The 22,278-nt window shown below is 43.6% G+C and overlaps 2 protein-coding genes and 1 long non-coding RNA gene across 6 annotated transcripts in view; 2 read left to right on the forward strand and 1 right to left on the reverse strand.

Annotated features, from left to right (window-relative positions):
• The window catches only part of CDK5R1 (cyclin dependent kinase 5 regulatory subunit 1), a 70,295-nt gene that overhangs the window by 40,107 nt on the left and 7,910 nt on the right, over window positions 1–22,278 (forward strand). The gene's annotated exons all lie outside the window — the stretch shown is intronic.
• Window positions 1–22,278, reverse strand: part of MYO1D (myosin ID) — a 356,217-nt gene that overhangs the window by 33,856 nt on the left and 300,083 nt on the right. The window lies entirely within an intron of this gene.
• LOC140904022 (uncharacterized) lies at window positions 973–22,051 on the forward strand. The gene is made up of 3 exons (XR_012156414.1): window positions 973–2,151; window positions 7,408–7,521; window positions 21,955–22,051. It is a non-coding gene; the product is annotated as an uncharacterized lncRNA (long non-coding RNA).

Raw genomic sequence — 22,278 nt, forward strand, 5'->3', positions numbered from 1 at the left:
GACCATGTCAAAAGCTTTGCTAAAGTCAAGAAACAATACATCCACTGCTTTCCCTTCATCCACAGAACCAGTAATCTCATCATAAAAGGCGATTAGATTAGTCAGGCATGACCTTCCCTTGGTGAATCCATGCTGGCTGTTCCTGATCACTTTCCTCTCATGCAAGTGCTTCAGGATTGATTCTTTGAGGACCTGCTCCATGATTTTTCCAGGGACTGAAGTGAGGCTGACTGGCCTGTAGTTCCCAGGATCCTCCTTCTTCCCTTTTTTAAAGATTGGCACTACATTAGCCTTTTTCCAGTCATCCGGGACTTCCCCGGTTCGCCACGAGTTTTCAAAGATAATGGCCAATGGCTCTGCAATCACAGCCGCCAATTCCTTCAGCACTCTCGGATGCAACTCGTCCAGCCCCATGGACTTGTGCACGTCCAGCTTTTCTAAATAGTCCCTAACCACCTCTATCTCCACAGAGGGCTGGCCATCTCTTCCCCATTTTGTGATGCCCAGCGCAGCAGTCTGGGAGCTGACCTTGTTAGTGAAAACAGAGGCAAAAAAAGCATTGAGTACATTAGCTTTTTCCACATCCTCTGTCACTACGTTGCCTCCCTCACTCAGTAAGGGGCGCACACATTCCTTGGCTTTCTTCTTGTTGCCAACATACCTGAAGAAACCCTTCTTGTTACTCTTGACATCTCTGGCTAGCTGCAGCTCCAGGTGCGATTTGGCCCTCCTGATAACATTCCTACATGCCCGAGCAATATTTTTATACTCTTCCCTGGTCATATGTCCAACCTTCCACTTCTTGTAAGCTTCTTTTTTATGTTTAAGATCCGCTAGGATTTCACCATTAAGCCAAGCTGGTCGCCTGCCATATTTACTATTCTTTCGACTCATCGGGATGGTTTGTCCCTGTAACCTCAACAGGGATTCCTTGAAATACAGCCAGCTCTCCTGGACTCCTTTCCCCTTCAAGTTAGTCCCCCAGGGGATCCTGGCCATCCGTTCCCTGAGGGAGTCGAAGTCTGCTTTCCTGAAGTCCAGGGTCCGTATCCTGCTGCTTACCTTTCTTCCCTGCGTCAGGATCCTGAACTCAACCAACTCATGGTCACTGCCTCCCAGATTCCCATCCACTTTTGCTTCCCCCACTAATTCTACCCGGTTTGTGAGCAGCAGGTCAAGAAAAGCGCCCCCCCCTAGTTGGCTCCTCTAGCACTTGCGCCAGGAAATTGTCCCCTACGCTTTCCAAAAACTTCCTGGATTGTCTATGCGCCGCTGTATTGCTCTCCCAGCAGATATCAGGAAAATTAAAGTCACCCATGAGAATCAGGGCATGCGATCTAGTAGCTTCCGCGAGCTGCCGGAAGAAAGCCTCATCTACCTCATCCCCCTGGTCCGGTGGTCTATAGCAGACTCCCACCACTACATCACTCTTGTTGCACACACTTCTAAACTTAGAAGACGAAGTGGATCTGGAATGAGCATTGTGCAGAAGGAATCATCACTATAAACGGGAAAGAAATCGAGGAGTGTAGCGGGGCAGTTACCCCGCTCCAGTGGAAAAAGGCTAGGCTGATTGGGGAAGCAGCCACAGCTGGGGCCATGCCTAATCAGGCCACAGCTGGCCCTATAAAAGGGCTGTGAGCCAGGAGCTGAGTCAGTCTCTCACCAGCCTTGGAGGGAGAAGGGCCTAGCTGCCTGGGAGCAGGGTAGTGGAAGCAGAGCAGTGCTGGGGAAAGGCAAGAGGAGCTGGGGAGCTCCAGCCTGGCAACTCCCCAGGCTGAGGCCTTGGGTAAGGCCAAAACAGGTACTGGGGCTACAGAGGTGTAGCCTGGGGATAGGCAGAGGCAGCTGGTCCTACCCCCCTGCCAATGATGAGAGGCTTTTACAGACTGCAGTTTGCCCCAGTGAGAGGGGGCTAGATGATGACTGGCAGTAGCCACTGAGGCAAGGTGGGCATAGAGGGTTGAGGGGTTCCCCTGGGAGGGGAGACCCAGAGTGTGGGGTATTGCTGGGGGCAGAACCCCAAGAAAAGGGGCACTGGGTCCGGGAGCGACACGGGGGCCGGAGGCAGGCGAGACACCGGCCAGCAGAGGGTGCTCCGAAACTGGAAAAGAGCTAATTTCCAGATGACCAGCAGGAGGCACCGCACCGGTGAGTTTGCAGTCTGCTACAAGGAGATTGACAAATATATTTACATGGGTCAGCAGCTGAGCAGAGACAACTCATTTGAAGGAGAATGCAGTAGGAGGCGAAAGTCAGGGTGGGCAAGTTTCAAGAAAATAAAGACTTATCATAGAATATCAGGGTTGGAAGGGACCTCTGGAGGTCATCTAGTCCAACCCCCTACTCAAAGCAGGATCAATCCCCAACTAAATCATCCCAGCCAGGGCTTTGTCAAGCCTGACCTTAAAAAATTCAAAGGAAGGCGATTCCACCACCTCCCTAGGTAACGCATTCCAGTGCTTCATCACCCTCCTAGTGAAAAAGTTTTTCCTAATATCCAACCTAAACCTCCCCCACTGCAACTTGAGACCATTACTCCTCGTTCTGTCATCTGCTACCACAGAGAACAGTCTAGAGCCATCCTCTTTGGAACCCCCTTTCAGGTAGTTGAAAGCAGCTATCAAATCCCCCCTCATTCTTCTCTTCCGCAGACTAAACAATCCCAGTTCCCTCAGCCTCTCCTCATAAGTCATGTGTTCCAGTCCCCTAATCATTTTTGTTGCCCTCCGCTGGACTCTCTCCAATTTTTTCACATCCTCCTTGTAGTGTGGGGCCCAAAACTGGACACAGTACTCCAGATGAGACCTCACCAATGTCGAATAGAGGGGAACGATCACATCCCTCGATCTGCTGGCAATGCCCCTACTTATAAAGCCCAAAATGCCATTGGCCTTCTTGGCAACAAGGGCACGCTGTTGACTCATATCCAGCTTCTTGTCCACTGTAACCCCTCGGTCCTTTTCTGCAGAACTGCTGCCGAGCCATTCGGTCCCTAGTCTGTAGCGATGCATGGGATTCTTCCGTCCTAATTGCAGGACTCTGCACTTGTCTTTGTTGAACCTCATCAGATTTCTTTTGGCCCAATCCTCCAATTTGTCTAGGTCCCTCTGTATCCTATCCCTGCCCTCCAGCGTATCTACCACTCCTCCCAGTTTAGTGTCATCCGCAAATTTGCTGAGAGTGCAATCCACACCATCCTCCAGATCTTTAATGAAGATATTGAACAAAACCAGCCCCAGGACTGACCCTTGGGACACTCCACTTGATATCGACTGCCAACTAGACATGGAGCCATTGATCACTACCTGTTGTGCCCGACAATCTAGCCAGCTTTCTATCCATCTTATAGTCCATTCATCCAGCCCATACTTCTTTAACTTGTTGGCAAGAATACTGTGGGAGACTGTGTCAAAAGCTTTGCTAAAGTCAAGGAATAACACGCCCACTGCTTTCCCCTCATCCACAGAGCCAGTTATCTCATCATAGAAGTTATCATAGTTATCGCATAATCAATCATAGATCTTACACAAAAGACAATGCTGGTATCCAATTCTATAGTAAACTCACTAAATGTTTATTAGCTAAGAAAAGGAAATGAGAGCTATTGAGAGGTTGAAGCAGGTAAAATATATGTAGAGGTGAGTCACAGTTTGTAATCCCAAATAGTGGCAGTGATGCAATAAACTGCCAGATTGTCAAAAGTCTTTTCATGAGTCCCAGATTGTCTCAGGGGAGCTCTGCTTTGCATCTGGTACACTTCCCTCTAAGAGTCCAGACAGTTCAGAGATGCTGGATTTTTCCTTGAATCCACACTTCTTCTGGTTCTAGCTTCTTCTGACAGAAAACAAGCTGACAGCGTCACTACCCATGTGGGCTTTTCCTTTGATGATGGAGAGTGAGGAATGCATTTTGGGTCTTTGGCCTCCGATCATCACACACAATGACCACCTGCTTTGAAATTAGCACTTCTCTGTTAAAGTTCTTCATTTGCCTGCCACAAGGCTTCTTTTTCGTTTAATGCTCGTTTGATTGATTATTTAGTTACAGGGGTATACATAATGTAAATGTTTGCTCCTACATTATAATGGGATGCAGATAAGTGAAAACAACTAGAGCTGTCAAGCGATTAAAAAAATTAATCGTGATTAATCGCACTTTTAAAGAATAATAGAATACCATTTATTTAAATATTTTTGGATGTTTTCTACATTTTAAAATATATTGATTTCAATTACCACACAGAATACAAAGTGTACAGTGCTCACTTTATATTATTTTTATTACAAATATTTGCACTGTAAAAAAGAAAGGAAATAGTATTTTTCAATTCACCTAATACAAATAATGTAGTGCAATCTCTTCATTTGGAAGTTCAGCTTTCATGATATAGAATTATGTACAAAAAACCCCTGCACTCAAAAATAAAACAATGTAAAACTTTAGCGCCTACAAGTCCCACTCAGTCCTACTTCTTGTTCACTCATGGCTCAGACAAACAAGTTTGTTTACATTTGCAGGAGATAATGCTGCCTGCTTCTTGTTTACAATGTCACCTGACACTGAGAACAGGCGTTTTCATGGCACTTTTGTAGCTGGTGTCGCAAGATATTTACATAGATATTTGCATTTTATCAAATCTGCCGTGAAAGTGTTCTTAAGGCGTACAACATGTACTGGCCGAGATGGCTATAACATGAAATAGATGGTAGAATGCGGGTAAAACAGAGCAAGAGACATACAATTCTCCCCCAAAGAGTTCAGTCACAAATTTAATTAGCACTTTTTTTTTTAACGAGCGTCATCAGCATGGAAGCATGTCCTCTAGAATGGTGGCCGAAGCATGAAGGGGCATATGAATGTTTAGCATATCTGGCACGTAAATACGTTCTAACACTGGCTACAAAAGTGCCATGTGAATGCCTGTTCTCACTTTCAGGTGATGGTGTAAATAAGCAAGCAGCAGTATCTCCCATAAATGTAAACAAACTTGTTTGTCTTAGTGATTGGCTGAACAAGTAATAGGACCGAGTGGACTTTAGAGCCTACAAGTTTTACATTGTTTTGTTTTTGAGTGCAGTTTTGTATTTTTGTACATAATTCTACATTTGTAAGTTGCACTTTCATGATAAAGAGATTGCACTACAGTACTTGTATGAAGTGAATTGAAAAATTCTATTTCTTTTATCTTTTTTAGAGTGCAAATATTTGTAATAAAAATAATATAAAGTGAGCCCTGTACGCTTTGTATTCTGTGTTGTAACTGATCTCAATATATTTGAAAATGTAGAAAAACATCCAAAAATTTTTAATACATTTCAATTGGTATTCTATTGTTTAACAGTGTGATTAAAACTGCGATTAATCGCAATGTTTTCAATTGCAATTAATCTTTTTGAGTTAATCGCGTGAGTTAACTGCGATTAATTGACAGCCCTAAAAACAACACAAGTATCAACCGAGTATTTTTCATGAAGTTTAAACACCAAATACACTCTTATACATTTAACAATCACTTTGATCTATACTAATACACAAGTGAATTGGCCTGAGGTACTGGCATGAGCTGGGGCCTGGTCTGCCAGCATCACAAGGATGCTGACTCTATGCAGTGCTTTGAGAAAGTGTGCCTGGAAGAGCAAGTGTTAGCCTTGCAGTTATCATTTGATGTGTGCAATCTCTCCACCCAGAAAATTATTGCTCCTTTCAAGGAGTGAGCAGTAACGGGAGGAATTGTACCTGAGACTCAGTACCTCTACTTTATACACCTTTACCCTATTAATGACCTGGTCTGCACGCAACTTATGCCCTTCTACTTATCTAAAATGTTTGAATTCAGATAGGATGATGACAATACCACTTCCATATAGAACAGGCAGGTTATAGTAACCTTGGAAATGAAGGCCTGTCAAAGAATTACTATGTTTGATGAAATAGGTGCAACTGAGGTTCCGTAGCCAGCAGGCCAAACTCCAAAATCCCCCTGATCGTGGAGGTAACAAGAAGGCAAGATACTTTTAGTAACAAGGGTGTAGAGCAGGGGTGGGCAAACTTTTTGGCCGAGGGCCACATCTGGGTATGGAAATTGTATGGTGGGCCATGAATGCTCATGAAATTGGGGTTGGTTGCAGGATGCGGTGAAGACTCTGGCTGGGGGTGCGGGCTCTGGGGTGGGGCCAGAAATTAGGAGTTCAGGGTGTGGAAGGGGGCTTCGGCAGGGGGTTGGGAGTCATGAGGGTTCTGGGGTGGGGCTGGGGATGAGGTTTTGGGGTGTAGGAGGGTGCTCTGGGCTGGGATCGAGGGGTTTGGAGGGCGGGAGGGGGATCAGGGCAGGGGGTTGGGGTGCAGTAGGAGGTCAGGGGTGCAGGCTTCAGGCAGCGCTTACCTCAAGCAGCTCCCGGAAGCAGCAGTATGTCCCCCCTCCAGCTCCTATGCGGCAGCATGTGCAGGTGGCCCTGCACGCGCTGCCACTCCCGCAGCTCCCATTGGCCATGGTTACCGGCCAATGGGAGCTGCAGGGGCAGCACTTGGGGCAGGGTCAGCGTGCGGAGCTCCCTCACTGTCCCTACGCATAGGAGCCGGATGGGGGACATGCCGCTGCTTCCAGAAGCCATGCAGAGCGGGGCAGGCCCCAAACCCCACTCCCTGGCAGTAGCTCGAGGGAAGGATTAAAATGTCTGATGGGCTGGATGCAGCCCATAGTTTGCTCACCCTTGTGTAGAGAAATACTGACTGGTTATGCTAGAAAGGCAGTTTTATAAGGGCTTGCAGCACACAGCTCACAATCGTGACAAGAATCTGCATATTACTGGAGGATTGGTCCTCAGGAATCTTTTATGTGACGGTAATGAGTCTCGTGGATTTCTTACAGTGCAGGCAGACTTGTCTTTCCCAACTGTGACTCTGAGCTGAATGGTCAGGCCCTCTGTTCCTTCTCAGCTGGCACTTTTGGCAGCACTGGATTTTTGATTCAGACACAGGTCCCTGTTGCACTATAGGGTGGTTGTATTTTGGCACTGGAAGATGTTCTCCAGTTACGTTTCAATCAGGTCTTAGAACTAAAACCTAGGGGTCAATGAAAAGGTGACCAGAATCACCATAGTTTCTTCTTTTGCAATATTCTTTAACTCTCAGTGGTTGAAAGGGTGGGAATGGGGTTAGGATTCATATAGAAGGTTTGGAGAGTACTACTGAGGTAAACTATCCACAGCCTTCACTTGTAGTACCTTTTGATTTTCCCTTGGGACCTGGATGCAAATATGTTCATCAAATCAACCTGACCTGTGATGTTCTAAAGGATGGCTAGGCTGCATTCCCTTGGGTCTAAGTGCATCTTGATGAGCTGGGTAATCTTGACGAGCGGGGTAATCTTGACTTTCTTCTCCTTTAACATGTGGAATTCTGAAGAACAGAATGAGACCTTCTAACCCAGGGACATGATCAAGGCTGCTGCCCTGAGCAGTGAGGAAGGTTTTCTACCTTCTTAGCAGAACTGACCTGTGAAGAGGACCTAATGAGAAGGTAATCCAAATAAGGATAGACCTATACAGACATGTATCCCTTTTACATGAAGGGAGGAAGGACTACAATCTTTGTGAATACCTGTGTGATTCATAGATGTTAAGGACAGAAGGGACCATTATGATCATCTAGGCTGACAGTCTGCATAATACAAGTCACAGAATTTCACCACGTGTTCAAACATGTAACTTCTGGTTGAGCTAGAGTATCTTTTAGAAAGGTATCAAATGCTGATTTAAGGACCTCAAGTGACAGAGGATCCATCACATTCCGAGAAAAGTTGTTTCGATGGTTAATTATTAGTGCCAGCCTGATGATTCTGACTGGAAGGAAGAAAGGACTTTACTCCTTTGTCTGAATCACTTCACTCCAAGTTCCCTGCTGCTTGGTCCTAGTCAAGTGGAGGCTGACTACCCAGCATGAGGAGGAAGCCAGAGATGCTAGAGACAAATAACTTGAACCAGCTGGCTTCAGGAGCAGCTGGCACCTTTTATAACAGCTGAGGCAGTGAAGGTAAACAGTTTGGGGGTGGGGGAGAATCTGCAACCTTTAACCGTCTCAGTATGGATCTTGCCAACAAACCAGCTGAGAGCAGAATTCCCCTGAAGCCTCCTCAATTGCCTTATCCCATACCCTGCCAGTGCACTGGCTGAGCACCTCACCTGTGCCCTGGGAGTTTGCCGTGTGTGTGTGAGAGGGAGAGTGAGAATATTTCTTCTTGCTTCCCCTGGCTGTCTGCTGGCCATTTCTGAGAGCAAAGGGCTACCTTCAAACCTTCCTCAGGAAGCCAAAAAACAATTTGAGTTTTGCAATTCTGAGGAGAAAAATGGCAAAGCCAATAAAGGAATTTAGTTAAGTCTTTACAAAGTTTTGATCCAAAGGGAGAACAGGAGACTGCTGCCTGTGAAGTCGTTGAGACAGACAATTCTGGAGAGCTCTTCCACAGGTGGGCCTAAAACCAGGCTCACAGCAAAGATCTGGTCTGTCCCTGTTGCTTTGGAGACAAGGCACAACCACTGGAAAGAATGACTTGGAGAAAGTGCATCTTTTGTCAATGTAAACCCCCTCCTCACTAGAATTAACAACATCCATTTTGATTGGGTTTCATTCCACAGATGCTACTGCCATACAACAATGTCCTAAATATACCAGGCCACTTTGATCAGCTGCAATGGTCAGGCACATGGAGATTTGCAGCTTCTGACAAAGTGGTACTTTTTATTTCCAGTTGCTTTATTTTTAAACATGCACAGATCTGCCACAACACCTGCTGTTCCCTTTCTGACTGTAGAACAACAGGTGGGTGGTAGGGTTCAATGAGCAACTATCCGTTGCTTACACTATTTCATTTCCGTTTGTGCACATTCCCTCACCCCCACAAACCATGTGTCAAGGCGTTCAATCATACTAACACATACTTCTATTTTTTCTGAGAGTGGTGGAGGGAAGGAAGGGCAGAAGGAAATGGGAAAACGAGAAATTAATATTAAGTTTTGACATTTGCTGAAAAACAGCAACAGCGAGAAATCATGGAGCCCATCTACCATCAGCTGTTTCTTGCATTCACTCATCTTTTGCTAGAAAGTTTCTTATATTATTGAAGCCTCCTTCATTCTATGGCTGGGGACTGCCTGTTCTGTTTTCTAAAGCAAGAACTTCCCCTTAGAAAGTCTCTCCCCATTTCAGTTCACATTACTAGAAGGTGCCATTTAATTACCTGAATACTTTGCATTTAGAGCAACAGTGCAAAGAGACTGGTTTCCATGGCATGTTTCTTCCGGCATTTTAATCCACTGACATTTATTAGGCACCTCAGTTCTTCTTTGGGTTACACAGATTGTTTTCAGTTCCATATTTTGACGTTCAGCCTTAGCGTTCATTATATTAAATGCACAAAGCTAGAGAAGGTCCAATGTTGTGCCTGACAGTTCCAACTCTCAGATCAGGAAATGGAAGAGTCAAGGTTATTGTGGCAACACTAAATGTCCCACACTGAAAAACCTAGGTATTTAATAGCATATTAAACAGAGAATGATCTGTAAGTGTTACATTTAACAAGGGAGGAAGAAAAAAAACCAAGATACAGGCACATACTCTGTGGCTGAGTTAATGCTGCTAGAGCAGCCTTATGTTATGCATCTCATACACACCTGCGTGTCGCATTTTCTTTATGTATTTTTCTTTTAATTATGGATGTATACCACAAAACGTAAAAGATGAGCAATGTGGAACAGATATCATCACAGCACCTTATCTGTTGAACTTTTGTGGTCTGACCTGACTGTTTACATTTCATCTTATTGCATTAACCCTAGTTTTTCACATTTAAAGAAAAGAAAATATGAAGCTACTTACCTTGGGTAACTTATAAGATCCTCTGGCTCTACCAGTAGACATTGTAAGTTTATTGAGTTCACAAATGGACACTTAGCCAACTGCACATATTCATGCAGGGCATTGTTAAATGTGCCCCTACATACCTTATGAAAAATAATCTACTGTGGACGCACTATGTGCAATTAAACAAAAACTCGTTTGTAACCAAGCAAGCATCAGTCATGAACTACTGACATGCAAAGTTTTAGAACTTGAGCTGGTACTGCTCTAGCCTGATGCAAATATATATATTTTCCCTCTATCTTAAAAGAGGTCTTCAGGCCGAAACGAAGCATAGAAAATTCAGTCTAAAGTTGAATGTTTCATAAAAGTCCCAAGAAATACTGATGTAAAAATTTGTTGACAGAGCAGAATTAGTGGAAGAAAGATCAATACAGTGTTTCAGACAACCATATTAGGAAGCTTTTTCTTTCAAACAATCTGTACAGCACAGGTGCAGTTCTTGCTGAAATGCTTAGCTGAAAATCCAAGGACGGGGATCTCAGCTATGCAAACAGAGTGCTAAGAGAGCAGGGGAAATAAAATAGCAAGTAGTCCAGAAAGAAGAATTTAGCACAGGCTCAGGCAATGGGACATGTTCACTGCTGGTTGAAAATACCCTCAGTGAAGAGCAAGAACAGCTTCTTGACACAGGTATCTTCAAAATGTTCTTTATTAGGCCTAATTAGTCCAGCACTACCTGTATCATGCCTTATTGTAACGGCATGCAACATGTTCTAACTTGTAACTCAAAGAGTTTCAAAGAAGAGTTATGATGAAGTAAGGTGCACAACTTCCTTTGTGACAAGCACCCTACTTACTCTCAGTTACAGCATGTTGCTAGCTTTACTCACTAGTCAAATCAAGCATGCTAAGCTAATCTGAAGGCAAAAAGGTTATGTAGTTAAAACACAAATGTATTACCAACATGGAGTGAGCGCACACAAATCATTCACTTGAGGTTAGAATAAGGATGAAAGTAAAGGCCATGCAAAGAGCCAAAAGAGGATAACTAAGGATAATACAATAACAGTATATGGATTAAAAAAAAAAAGGAGTACTTGTGGCACCTTAGAGACTAATACATTTATAAATGCATCTGATGAAGTGAGCTGTAGCTCACGAAAGCTTATGCTCAAATAAATTGGTTAGTCTCTAAGGTGCCACAAGTCCTCCTTTTCTTTTTGCGGATACAGACTAACACGGCTGCTACTCTGAAACCTGAGTATATGGATAGTACAAACATGCACATCCTCATTCACAGTACTGAACCCACATTCCCCTGCCCTGCCATTAGGACAACAAAACTGGGCTTAGGAACATAGAGAAATGTATTCACTGAGCTAATGTGAGGAGGCCAGTGAAATCATCTTCTATCTCAGCATGAAGATATTACGAAGAACTAGACAGTAATGCAAGTGGATAATGTAGGAGTTTGAAATCACACAGAATAAAATACATAGCACTAAAGTAAAAATGACAATTAGTCACTCCCAGTTTTTCTGTAATTACTGCACACCTAAGGTGAGTTAATTTATTTACTTATTTTCAGAAAGGTATTATCTTTTGCTTACATCTCAATAACCGTCTTACAAGACGCACTACAAATAACCTATATGACTGTCATACACAAAGATAAACACATTTGTGCACCTTACTGCAGTCCCTCGGAACAGCCACAGTCAGTAAGGATATTGTTTCTAATTTTTTTATTAAGATGATAGGAAGGGAAGGTTCAGTGCAGAAATTACAGGTGTTCCACAACCGCTTATATATTTATGGCTGTCCCTGAGACTCACCCATAAAATTTGAAAAGAAAAAAAACCTCTGGATTTTAAATCATGGTTATGTTAGGAAAGCAACAACTGAAGCGACTTTATTGCGGTCCTCAGAGATAACTTTTTTTTTTTTTTTTTTTTTTTGAGTGTTACTTGCTAATTTCTATGCAATCTGGAGATCCTGTCTTCTCTCACTGCAGCTGCATGTGCTGAGGGGGAGTTTTTGGAGCACTGAGTAATTTCCATGTTAACAGTTTCTCTTTCATGCAATGTACTGAAGCTCATATTCTAAAAATAAGAAAATAACTGTGCTCCCAACCCACATTAAAACAGACTAGAAACATATACAGCCCTCCCCACCCTTCCGACTGAGCTGCAGTAAATCTGTATCAATGTTTGGAGCCTGGAGATAGGGTGGTGGTTATCCCATCCCTTCACTTCGGCTGAAGCCCTCACCCAAACACGGTCTGATTTCTAAATGGCTCCTTCTGCTCTGACTGCTACCTCGGGGGGAGGGGGGGACGACGACGACGACTGCAGCAGCTCACCCACTTTCATGTTTTCCTTTGGAATTCAGTAATGAACTCATTATATTACCCACTTGGGGTGACAGGAAGTCATTCAGATGCTGATGCTGTTGCCATGGAAACCATTCCTCTGCTCAGGAGATCCTTTCTGCCTCAGGAGTGCAATGGTTCCATAATTACTGTCATCCCAAATAATATGTAGAGAAGCTGCAGCTCCATGCATGCACCATCCAGAGGCTGGCATACAAAGGAACTCCATTTTTGCTTTCAAATGGACAAACCCTTGTTGTGTCAGTATTTTTAGCTAATACTTTCACTCCAACCCATCCCCCTCCTAATCCTTTTATACCGGCTATTTTCCAGAAGGTTTCCTAGAAAGTCTGAAACAAAAGATGCTCCTTGGATGTATAACAAGGATGCTCTCAAAGGATTAACATTCCTTCTGCCCTCTGTTTTTAAAAGGCACTGTTCAGATGCTCCCAAAGGATGCTCAGCTTCTAGTGGCTTTGACCAAAACCTAATTCTTATCCTACTGTCTATCTTGAAAGGTAAACCATTTGCTGTCTGAGGCAATAACTCAAATCTGACCTACTAGAGTGCTGAATGTGACATTTGGAAGATGTGTTCCCTTCCTGAGGTTTCACTAGCACTAATTAACTTGTGCCATATGCATAGACCTCCAGCCCAAAATGGATAAAAGTGGGGATTTAAACAATTACATGTTAAGATTGTTAAAATTTAAACTAAAATTTTGGTTCAAACTCTGAAGGCTTAAACTCACTTAGTGTATGGTAATTGAAATAGAGCCCATTTAATTCACTGATGAATGGGGTGGAATGTATCAGAGACGCCTGTCAGTATCAATAGAGCTGCTGGTAGACATGCAACGTTTACATCTAGAGGATAAATTCTACAACGTTTACATTAAAAATTGCACTGAGTTAACTTGACACTGGGTAGTTTCATAATCTGACGTCTATCGGCCACACAGTGCTAGTGCTAATCTAATGCTACAAATACAACCCTACAGTCCAAAATACGGACGCAGTCATTTCCTGCTGAAGAAGAGTAAGTCCTGCATGCCAGTTCTGACCATTAGTTTTAACTGGCTGCATTGGAATGCATGTAAAGAGGTAACCAGTGTAATGCTGGCATGCTGCGATACAGATCAGATCTAGTTATGAATGCTAACAACATTCAAGTGAATGCCAGGATTGTAGCTGGAAATGTCCGGATCAATCATGGGGTTATAGGTATAATACAGGGATAGTGTAAACTGGTCCCAGGCACAGCAGGTAAATCAAAACTGTCATGAGAAGGAAGTGAAACATTTGCATGAGCTGAACATTTTAGGGTTTAACTAGTAAGGGCATGAAACTGCACTGAGCCCCCCTCCCCCCCTTCTTCTGTACCAATGAAACCTACTCTGCTGGATCATTTCTATTCATGTCCAAAGCCATCTTGGCTAAGTCATGAGAGAAGTGTCCTTTCTTCACAAGGGTCATTTCTGACACACGCCGTTACAGAATGTACACCGTGACACAGCTCTCTCAATACGTTTAGTGCCACTAAAAGAATCAGTAGGTTAACACAAAGATGCCATGGAGACAGAATTTTAACTTATTTCCTGCACTACTGTCAGCCAGTAACTCCTGCCTCTGCAAAGCCTCCAAGGTTCAAATGACAAGATGCGTAGCAAAGCTAAAGGTTGGGGATGTGGAAATTGTCGTTTGTCAGAGATTTCTATTTAGTGGTACATTTGTAAAATCTGATGGTAACAATTTAAAAATATTTGCTGATAACACCCTTTCCTATACCGAGTCCCTGGATTGAAAGGAAAGCCTCTCAGACACATTGCAGCATGGCTCACATTGACTGACACTGTCTCAGCAGAACCAGTGTTGGCACTGTTTAGGGCATTCCTTCCCCAAGCACATATAGGACCAAATTTATAGAGAAGAACGGCTCACAATGCATGCAACAGTACTACAAAGCACCAGGCAAGCCTCTTTTGCTGCCACTGGCTATTATCCTGGGACTCATCTAGTTTACCCTGATATACTTGCCTCTCATACTCCCTCCCTGCTCGCAGAAGATACTCTTAAGAAACTGTAGGTTTCAGGTGGTGTTAAAATCGGCGGATTCATTCTAAATTCAACCTCGCACCCTATACCTGATGGTATTCCAGAAATAGCTCACTGTTTACTATTCAAAATGCCCATGACATCTTCCATACTTCAAGGTGCAACAGCAGCTGAATGGCAAGAGTTGAGAGAAGTTAGTGCTTTTATTCTCAGTTTCTGTAAATTGTATACCACAGAGACTCTCACACCACTTGACTGAATCAGCTATTCAAGATGACAAAGGCACCTCCTGGGTGCTCCAGTTCAGAACCCTGCTCACTGGCATGAAACCTACAGCTGTCAATTACAATTACTTCTGATTTAATTGTCCTTCACATGAGTTCTCCCAAGCCACTGCTCCTCTTTGACAGATTTTACGTCACTAAACTCTCTTCTATACTGCTGAAAGCACCCAAAGGTTTCAGGATGTTACAATCTCTCAGGATCTAGACATGAAGCTTCCCTTATGAACCACTGATTCTGTTTTCTCCGGACAATGATTTTCTACTAATTTGGAAGGAAAGTTTCTTTTCCTCCGTCTTCCACTCTGTTTTCTCATACAGTGTTGTCATGCTAAACACCACATTATTACAAGTAAATTACTGAATACAGTTGGTAAATTGATCATATCTAGTGTGTGTATCTTTACTTATCCAACTGCCTTGGTCACAAGGGTGGGAGAGAGAGAAAAGGAAGGACTGGGAAATTGTTAGGAAATAGAAAAGGAGTACTAGGGGCACCTTAGATACTAACCAAGGAAATAGACAAATCAAAAAAATAATTTAAAGGCGATATTATGCTCACTGGTTTAAGACATTAACCTATTTCCTTTGAACACTGAGATGCTACATCAATCATTAGATCACAGACAAGTCTCATGCGCAGCCTCTAAATGGATGCAACAAGAGATAAAGTCCTGGAAAAGTTCACCTCTGAGGGAAAGCTCAGTCACGGGCGAGTTGGTCATTTGTGTGTCAGTCTCCCCAACCTCCAGTGGCTAATCAAAGCAAAATTCATATCAAACCCTTTCTTTCATGGTTTCATTCCCTGTCCTTCATATTCATTCACTCTTCTTGCAGATAACAACCCTACAAATTTACCTCATAGAAATCAAAGTTATAATCTTTCTTATCCGATTACTTGCAATACCAGATGAAAATACAATTACAGCTCATTCCTAATTATTTCCAACAAACATAAGTGAATCTGACTGCTCATAAAAATTAAAACCAGATATTACTAGCTAAAGCAAGGTACCCCATCAGCAAAGCAGTCAGTCCTATACTGCACCAAGCCTGTGTATCAATCCTGGAAAGAACGGGGTGGGGGGTAAGCTCTTCTAATTGTAGCTGTGCAGTGTGAAAAGGCACCAATAGGAAACAAAGCTGACAACAAAACTCATTTTAATGTATGACCTAAATCCTATCTGAACCCAGGAACCCTTACCACCTTCTAGGACTCTACTTTAGATTTCTTCTTATAGAAAGAAATAGAAGTGACCTATCAGTAGAATTCATCCTCTTGTCTGGGCAAAACAAGGTCGCTCCATTAGAGGAGGGATCAGATATTAAAACTAACACTATACTGTAACTTAGCCAGAGAAAAGGAAGTGGAAAGTGATCTTTAAGTTGAGCACAGGCACAGTCAGTAACTATATTAGCTCTCTGGCACCAGGTGAAGTGGAAGTTTAACATTCATACATTTTGCATTAGTGCACTGCAGGTTATCAACCTCTGATGTCAAACGGCTAACATGTCAATGAGGCTCTGGAAGCAAGAGGAATGTAGGGAGAATGCGAGCAGAATGACAAGCCTTTTGACCTTTCCAGTTGGTTTTCAAGGAAAGCTCTTTTATTTCCTTCTTTTGAAATCATTACATGAGTGCTTCTCCACTGCAGGATAAACATTAAGTCAGCACTTGATACTGTATTGTCATCACATGCCCTCACCTGTGGTTTGAAAATAGCCAACAAACCTCTTCACAGTCAGCTGTACGGCTGAAAGTGATACCACCTGCTGACATGAAAGAAGAAAGATGCTTGCTTAAGCTGATACAGGGTTAGCAATCAACCTCTTTCCCATTTACAGCAAGAATGCCCAGGAAGCTGGGGAAAGAAGGCAGCTGCACAAAGGTGCCACGCGGGGATGCCGCTTTCACCCTCTTCATTTTTATACTCCCACTAGTTCCTCCCTCACTATCCTTTTTGTTTAAAGAGGTATCTATTCCCCTCTTAAATACACTCACTGCACATTGCTTAGGGTAATAAATCAACATAATTTGGGACTTTCTGCCTTATTCATATTGTGGGATAGTCCAGCTGAGTAATTACCTTGAAAAAGAGTCTGTCACAAAGAACCAATGGGGAGGCAGGAATAAGGCATTATTAATGGTTGAGACTTATCGTCAAAGTAACTTATTCTTATTCTATAAATTACCTAGAAATTGTTGAATCAAGTGTATAATATGATAAAGTCTTTAAACAAAATATGGGGAGAATGTATGACCACACCCCAAACTTTGTTCAGTTACAGTTACAGATTCTCAAGTGCAATTCCTATCAAAGCAATCATTAAAAATCACAGACATGACCTGTTAGGTAAAAATCCATCTGCACTGAAGCCTTGCCTACACACAAATTTATACCAATTTAATTAAACCCCTTTAGCTAAACCAGTGCAAATACCCAAGTGGCCAGATCTACACTATAAACTTTTGCTGCCATAGGTATTTTAGTCAGGGGTGAGATGAGGTACGATTTGTGACTGATTAAGTTGTGCTGGCAAAAGACCCTAATATAGTGGCAGCTATATTAGTAAGATTGCATCTACAGTAGGAGTGTTTTGCTAGAATAATATACCAGTGTATCTGAGCGTAGACCTGTCCTGAGTGTGATTTATTTCAGAGGAATTTTACCCTGTTACTGATCAATTTAACTAAACTGAAATAAGCCATTCTTACACTGAAATCAGTGAGTGCACCACAGGTGTTTGAACAGGTTTAACTAAATAGTTTTAAAATTACACCTCTGGTTAAGCTAGTGCAACTCTCCACGTAGACAAACATTTACACTATCTAGGTACTTGGCATGGCCGTCATCACCACAATGCGTGACTCCTCAGCTCCACAAACTTCTCTTCATTTCCACTACCATCGACAAAGCATATGCCCAATTCCTCAAAACCGGTCAAAAGCAAAACCTTAGCCCCAACCTCAGTAAGGATTAGCTACTTTATCAAACACACTTTTAAAATGGAAGTATTTCTACAAAAAAAATATTCTGAGGTCAGAGTTAAGGTTGTGCATTGTGTGATTTTGACTAATTGGATGTGTGCATATGGTGAACTTCAGCAAGTCAACAGAAGGCTGGGTGAATGGGTGAGGAAAAACAAAGCATTAGAGTATATGGGCAGGGAGGTTGGCAAGAGGCTGGATGGAGGTTGGAAGCAAGGCTGGGTAGTGAGGCTGAGTAGCTGAGGTTTGTACCAGGGACTGTCTGGGGAAGGGCTGGAGCAGGCATTGTATAAGGGAAAAGGAGAGCAAAGAATCTGTGTTCTGTCAGCCTCAGTGGCTAAAAATAAAAGTTTTGGCTAAGAAACCCAGTAACTTAAGTATACTTGATTTTTTAACCTGCTCAATTACACTATGCTGGCATTTGATAAAGGCTGAACCACAGAATGAAATCTAGAGTTTGTCACTTTTGATATTGAGATACCATAGGGACCTGAAAAATATTAGAAGCTTTGAGAAAATTTAAAAAGGAACAATTTAAAATAGTTTAGAATTCTGCACATATGACTAAGGTGACTGAGAGTTACTTAGAAAATTTGTGTGCCCTCAGAAACAGCTCATCTTTGAGCAGGGTGTGCAGATGAGAAGGTTACTCACTTTGTGTAGTAACTAAGGTTCTTCGAGATGAGTGTCCCTGTGGGTGCTCCATTGCAGATGTTGGTGTGCCCCTGCACTTTTGCTTGGAGAATTTTACTGTTGGCGGTTGAAGTATCGTGTGTGCGACCCAGACTCCTCAGTTCCTTCTCCACTGCAGAGCCTGAACCAAACTCCGAAGTAGAGGGGAGAGACACTCATCTTGAAGAACTCCAGTTACTGCACAAGATGAAAAGGAGTACTTGTGGCACCTTAGAGACTAACCAATTTATTAGAGCATAACCAATAAATTGGTTAGTCTCTAAGGTGCCACAAGTACTCCTTTTCTTTTTGCGAATACAGACTAACACGGCTGTTACTCTGAAACCTGCACAAGATGAGTAATCTTCTCTTCTTTTTCAAGAGAGATGTCCCTGTGGGTGCTCCACTCCAGGTGACTGTAAAGCAGTGCCCTTTTGGATGGTAGGGGCTTTGGAGTTGATAAGATAACTGTGGATAGTATCGCTCAGCCAAGCCGGGTATCCGCTTTAGGGCCTTGTATAATAGCATAATCTCTCGTAAAGGTGTGTTTGGAGGCCCAGGTGGAGGCCTTGCATATGTCTATCAAGGGAACATTGTTTAGGAATGCTGTGGACGTTGATATAGATCTGGTTGAGTGCACCCCGATTGTTGATGGGGGCTGGGTGCCTTTTAATTGGTAGCATAGGCCAATACACCCAGATATCCATTTAGAGAATCTCTGAGTGGACATGGATGTACCCCTGGATCGTTCTACTATGGATACAAAGAGTTTTGGAGAAGTCTGAAATGGTTTGGTTCTGTTCAGGTAGAAAGCCAGTGCTCTTCTAACATCCAGGGTGTGCATCATAGCTTCAAACAAGTTCACATGTGGGTTAGGAAAGAAAGGCAGAAGCTGCATCAGTTCATTAATGTGAAATAATGAATGTACCTTGGGTAGAAATTTTGGATGGGTACATAGCATAACTTTATCCTTTAAAAAGATCAAATACGGTGGGTCTGCCATAAGCACCCCTACTTCTCCCACATGTCTGCATGATGTCATAGCTACTAGAAATGACACCTTCATGGACAGGTGCAATAAGGAGCAGGTTGCTAGAGGTTTGAAAGTTTTCTGAGCAAGGGTTGTTAGCACCAGATTCAAGTCCCAAGATACAGTGGGTGGTTTGATGTCTGGGTATAGAGCTTGTATGCCCTTGAGGAATCATTTGGTGATTGGGTGGGCAAAGATTGTAGTGTTGTTAATCTTTCTGTGAAAAGTGGTGATGGCTGCCAGGTGTACTTTCAGTAAACTATGGAAAGGCCCGACTGTTTTAGTTCTAAGAGGTAGTCTAGGGAGAGGTGTAGATGTTGCATCAGTTTGTTTGGCGGTGCACCATGTTGTAAATCTGCTCCACTTATAGAAAGAGGTGCTACGAGTACAGGGGGTCCCTGGTATATGCCTCCCACTTATCCATTGTTTCGCATATCTGTTGCTCATCAATAGGGGAATGTGTTCCGATTCACGTTGGTCCCGATCCTCATATCCGTCCTTTGCAACTTACAGTACAGTACTGCAAACATTCCAAGCTGCCGACCCCTGCTCCTTGGCTGGAGCGGAGCAAGCCCCCGTACCCCGATGCCTAGCAGGAGCACCAGGTGGAGTGGGGCAAGCCCCAAGTGCTGGGTGGGGCACATATTTTTACGGGGGCCTCCATTTTTCTGGGAGCCCATGGCCAGAGTGTCTATACTCCCCTTCCCCCTCCCCCCTGCTGCTGCAAGGCTGGCTGGAGGTGGGGAGAGGCGGCCAGATCACTTGTACCCCTCTGCCCCCCATCACAGCCCGCCCTCCCCTCCTGCCTACATCACTGCTATACCAGCGGGTCCCTGGCATCCGTCATTTTGGTATCTGTTGCCCTTTTCAAGAACACAACCCTGACAAAAACTGGGGACCTGCTATGGAATAACATCCTTTGGACCTGGTCTGAACAGTTTAGTTCATCATGAAAGAGAAGCCATGCCTTGAGATGTAGCATCTGCAAGTTGGGGTGTTGTAACTGTCCCTCCCATTGTAACAATAGATTTGAATGGAGAGCAAGTGTGATTGGGGGGTCTGCTGACATGTAGGGATACACCAGTTGTCTCAGCCATGTGGGGGCTATTAGGATGACTCTGGCTTTGTTTCAGAGTAGCAGCCATGTTAGTCTGTATTCGCAAAAAGAAAAGGAGTACTTGTGGCACCTTAGAAACTAACCAATTTATTTGAGCATAAGCTTTCGTGAACTACAGCTCATCTCATCGGATGCATTCAGTGGAAAATACAGTGCGGAGATTTATATACACAGAGAACATGAAACAATGGGTGTTATCATACACACTGTAAGGAGAGTGATCACTTAAGATGAGCTATTACCAGCAGGAGAGCGGGGCGGGGGTAGGGGGGAGAAAACCTTTTGTGGTGATAATCAAGGTGGGCCATTACCAGCAGTTGACAAGAACGTCTGAGGAACAGTGGGGGTGGAGGGGAATAAACATGGGGAAATAGTTTTACTTTGTGTAATGACCCATCCACTCCCAGTCTCTATTCAAGCCTAAGTTAATTGTACCCAGTTTGCAAATTAATTCCAATTCAGCAGTCTCTCGAGTCTGTTTCTGAAGTCTTTTTGTTATAATATTGAGACTTTTAGGTCTGTAATGGAGTGACCAGAGAGATTGAAGTGTTCTCCGACTGGTTTATGAATGTTATAATTCTTGACATCTGATTAGTGTCCATTTATTCTTTTACGTAGAGACTGTCCAGTTTGACCAATGTACATGGCAGAGGGGCATTGCTGGCACATGATGGCATATATCACATTGGTAGATGTGCAGGTGAACGAGCCTCTGATAGTGTGGCTGATGGGATTAGGCCCTATGATGGTGTCCCCTGAACAGATATGTGGACACAGTTGGCAACAGGCTTTGTAGCAAGGATAGGTTCCTGGGTTAGTGGTTCTGTTGTGTGGTATGTGGTTGTTGCTGGATAGCAATGGTATCGGTGGGAATGAATATAGGAGGTCCATGTTCCAGCTGATTAGGAACGCGTCTCCCATGGATTGCTTCCCCAGACCTGCCCTGGAGCAAAATTTTTCACACTTTGTGTTGTGGGCAGTGGCAAATAGGTTGATGTGTGGGTGACCCCATAGTCGGAATACATGTTGCAGTATTGGATTGCTCAAATCCCATTCATGGTCACATGGAAATCATCTGCTGAGTTTGTCTGCTGTTGTGCTCTGGGATCCAGGTAGGTAAGAAGCTAAGATATGGATGTTGTGTTGAATTAACAGAGATTCCAAGTTTGATGGTCTCAGTGCAGAGCGAATGTGATCTGGCTCCCCCTTGCCTGTTTATACGGAACATGAAGGCAATGTTGTTGGTCATGACCCTTATGTGTTGATTTTTTATGAACGGCAGGAAGTGGAGGCAGGCATTGCGGATGGCGTGGAGTTCTAGAAGGTTTATATTAGGCTTGTCTTGGCTGTGGACCATAGAATCATAGAATATCAGGGTTGGAAGGGACCTCAGGAGGTCATCTAGTCCAATCCCCTGCTCAAAGCAGGACCAACCCCAACTAAATCATCCCAGCCAGGGCTTTGTCAAGCCTGACCTTAAAAACCTCAAAGGAAGGAGATTCCACCACCTCCCTAAGTAACCAATTCCAGTGCTTCACCACCCTCCTAGTGAAATAGTTTTTCCTAATATCCAACCTAGACCTCCCCCACTGCAACTTGAGACCACTGCACCTGAGAGCACAATGAGAGCAATTTAATTGGAGGCTGTTTTTTGCTGGTCTGCTCTCTTTGGGATGAGGAGGACGACCATTTCGTGGCAGGTCTGTTGGATTTTGGGGACCTCAGTGCTGAGGGAACTGGTGACCCGTACCGGGAAGGGGTTTCTTGTCCTGGATCAGAGGCTGGTCTCAAGGACTTCTCCATTAAAATGAGCTTAAGCCTCAGGTCCCTGTCCCTTTGTGCCCTAGCTTTCAATTTGCTGCAATGGGCACTTTTCTGGGGAACATGGGATTCACCAAGATAG

Source organism: Lepidochelys kempii, chromosome 27 (assembly GCF_965140265.1).
Source record: "Lepidochelys kempii isolate rLepKem1 chromosome 27, rLepKem1.hap2, whole genome shotgun sequence".
Taxonomy (NCBI): domain Eukaryota; kingdom Metazoa; phylum Chordata; order Testudines; family Cheloniidae; genus Lepidochelys; species Lepidochelys kempii.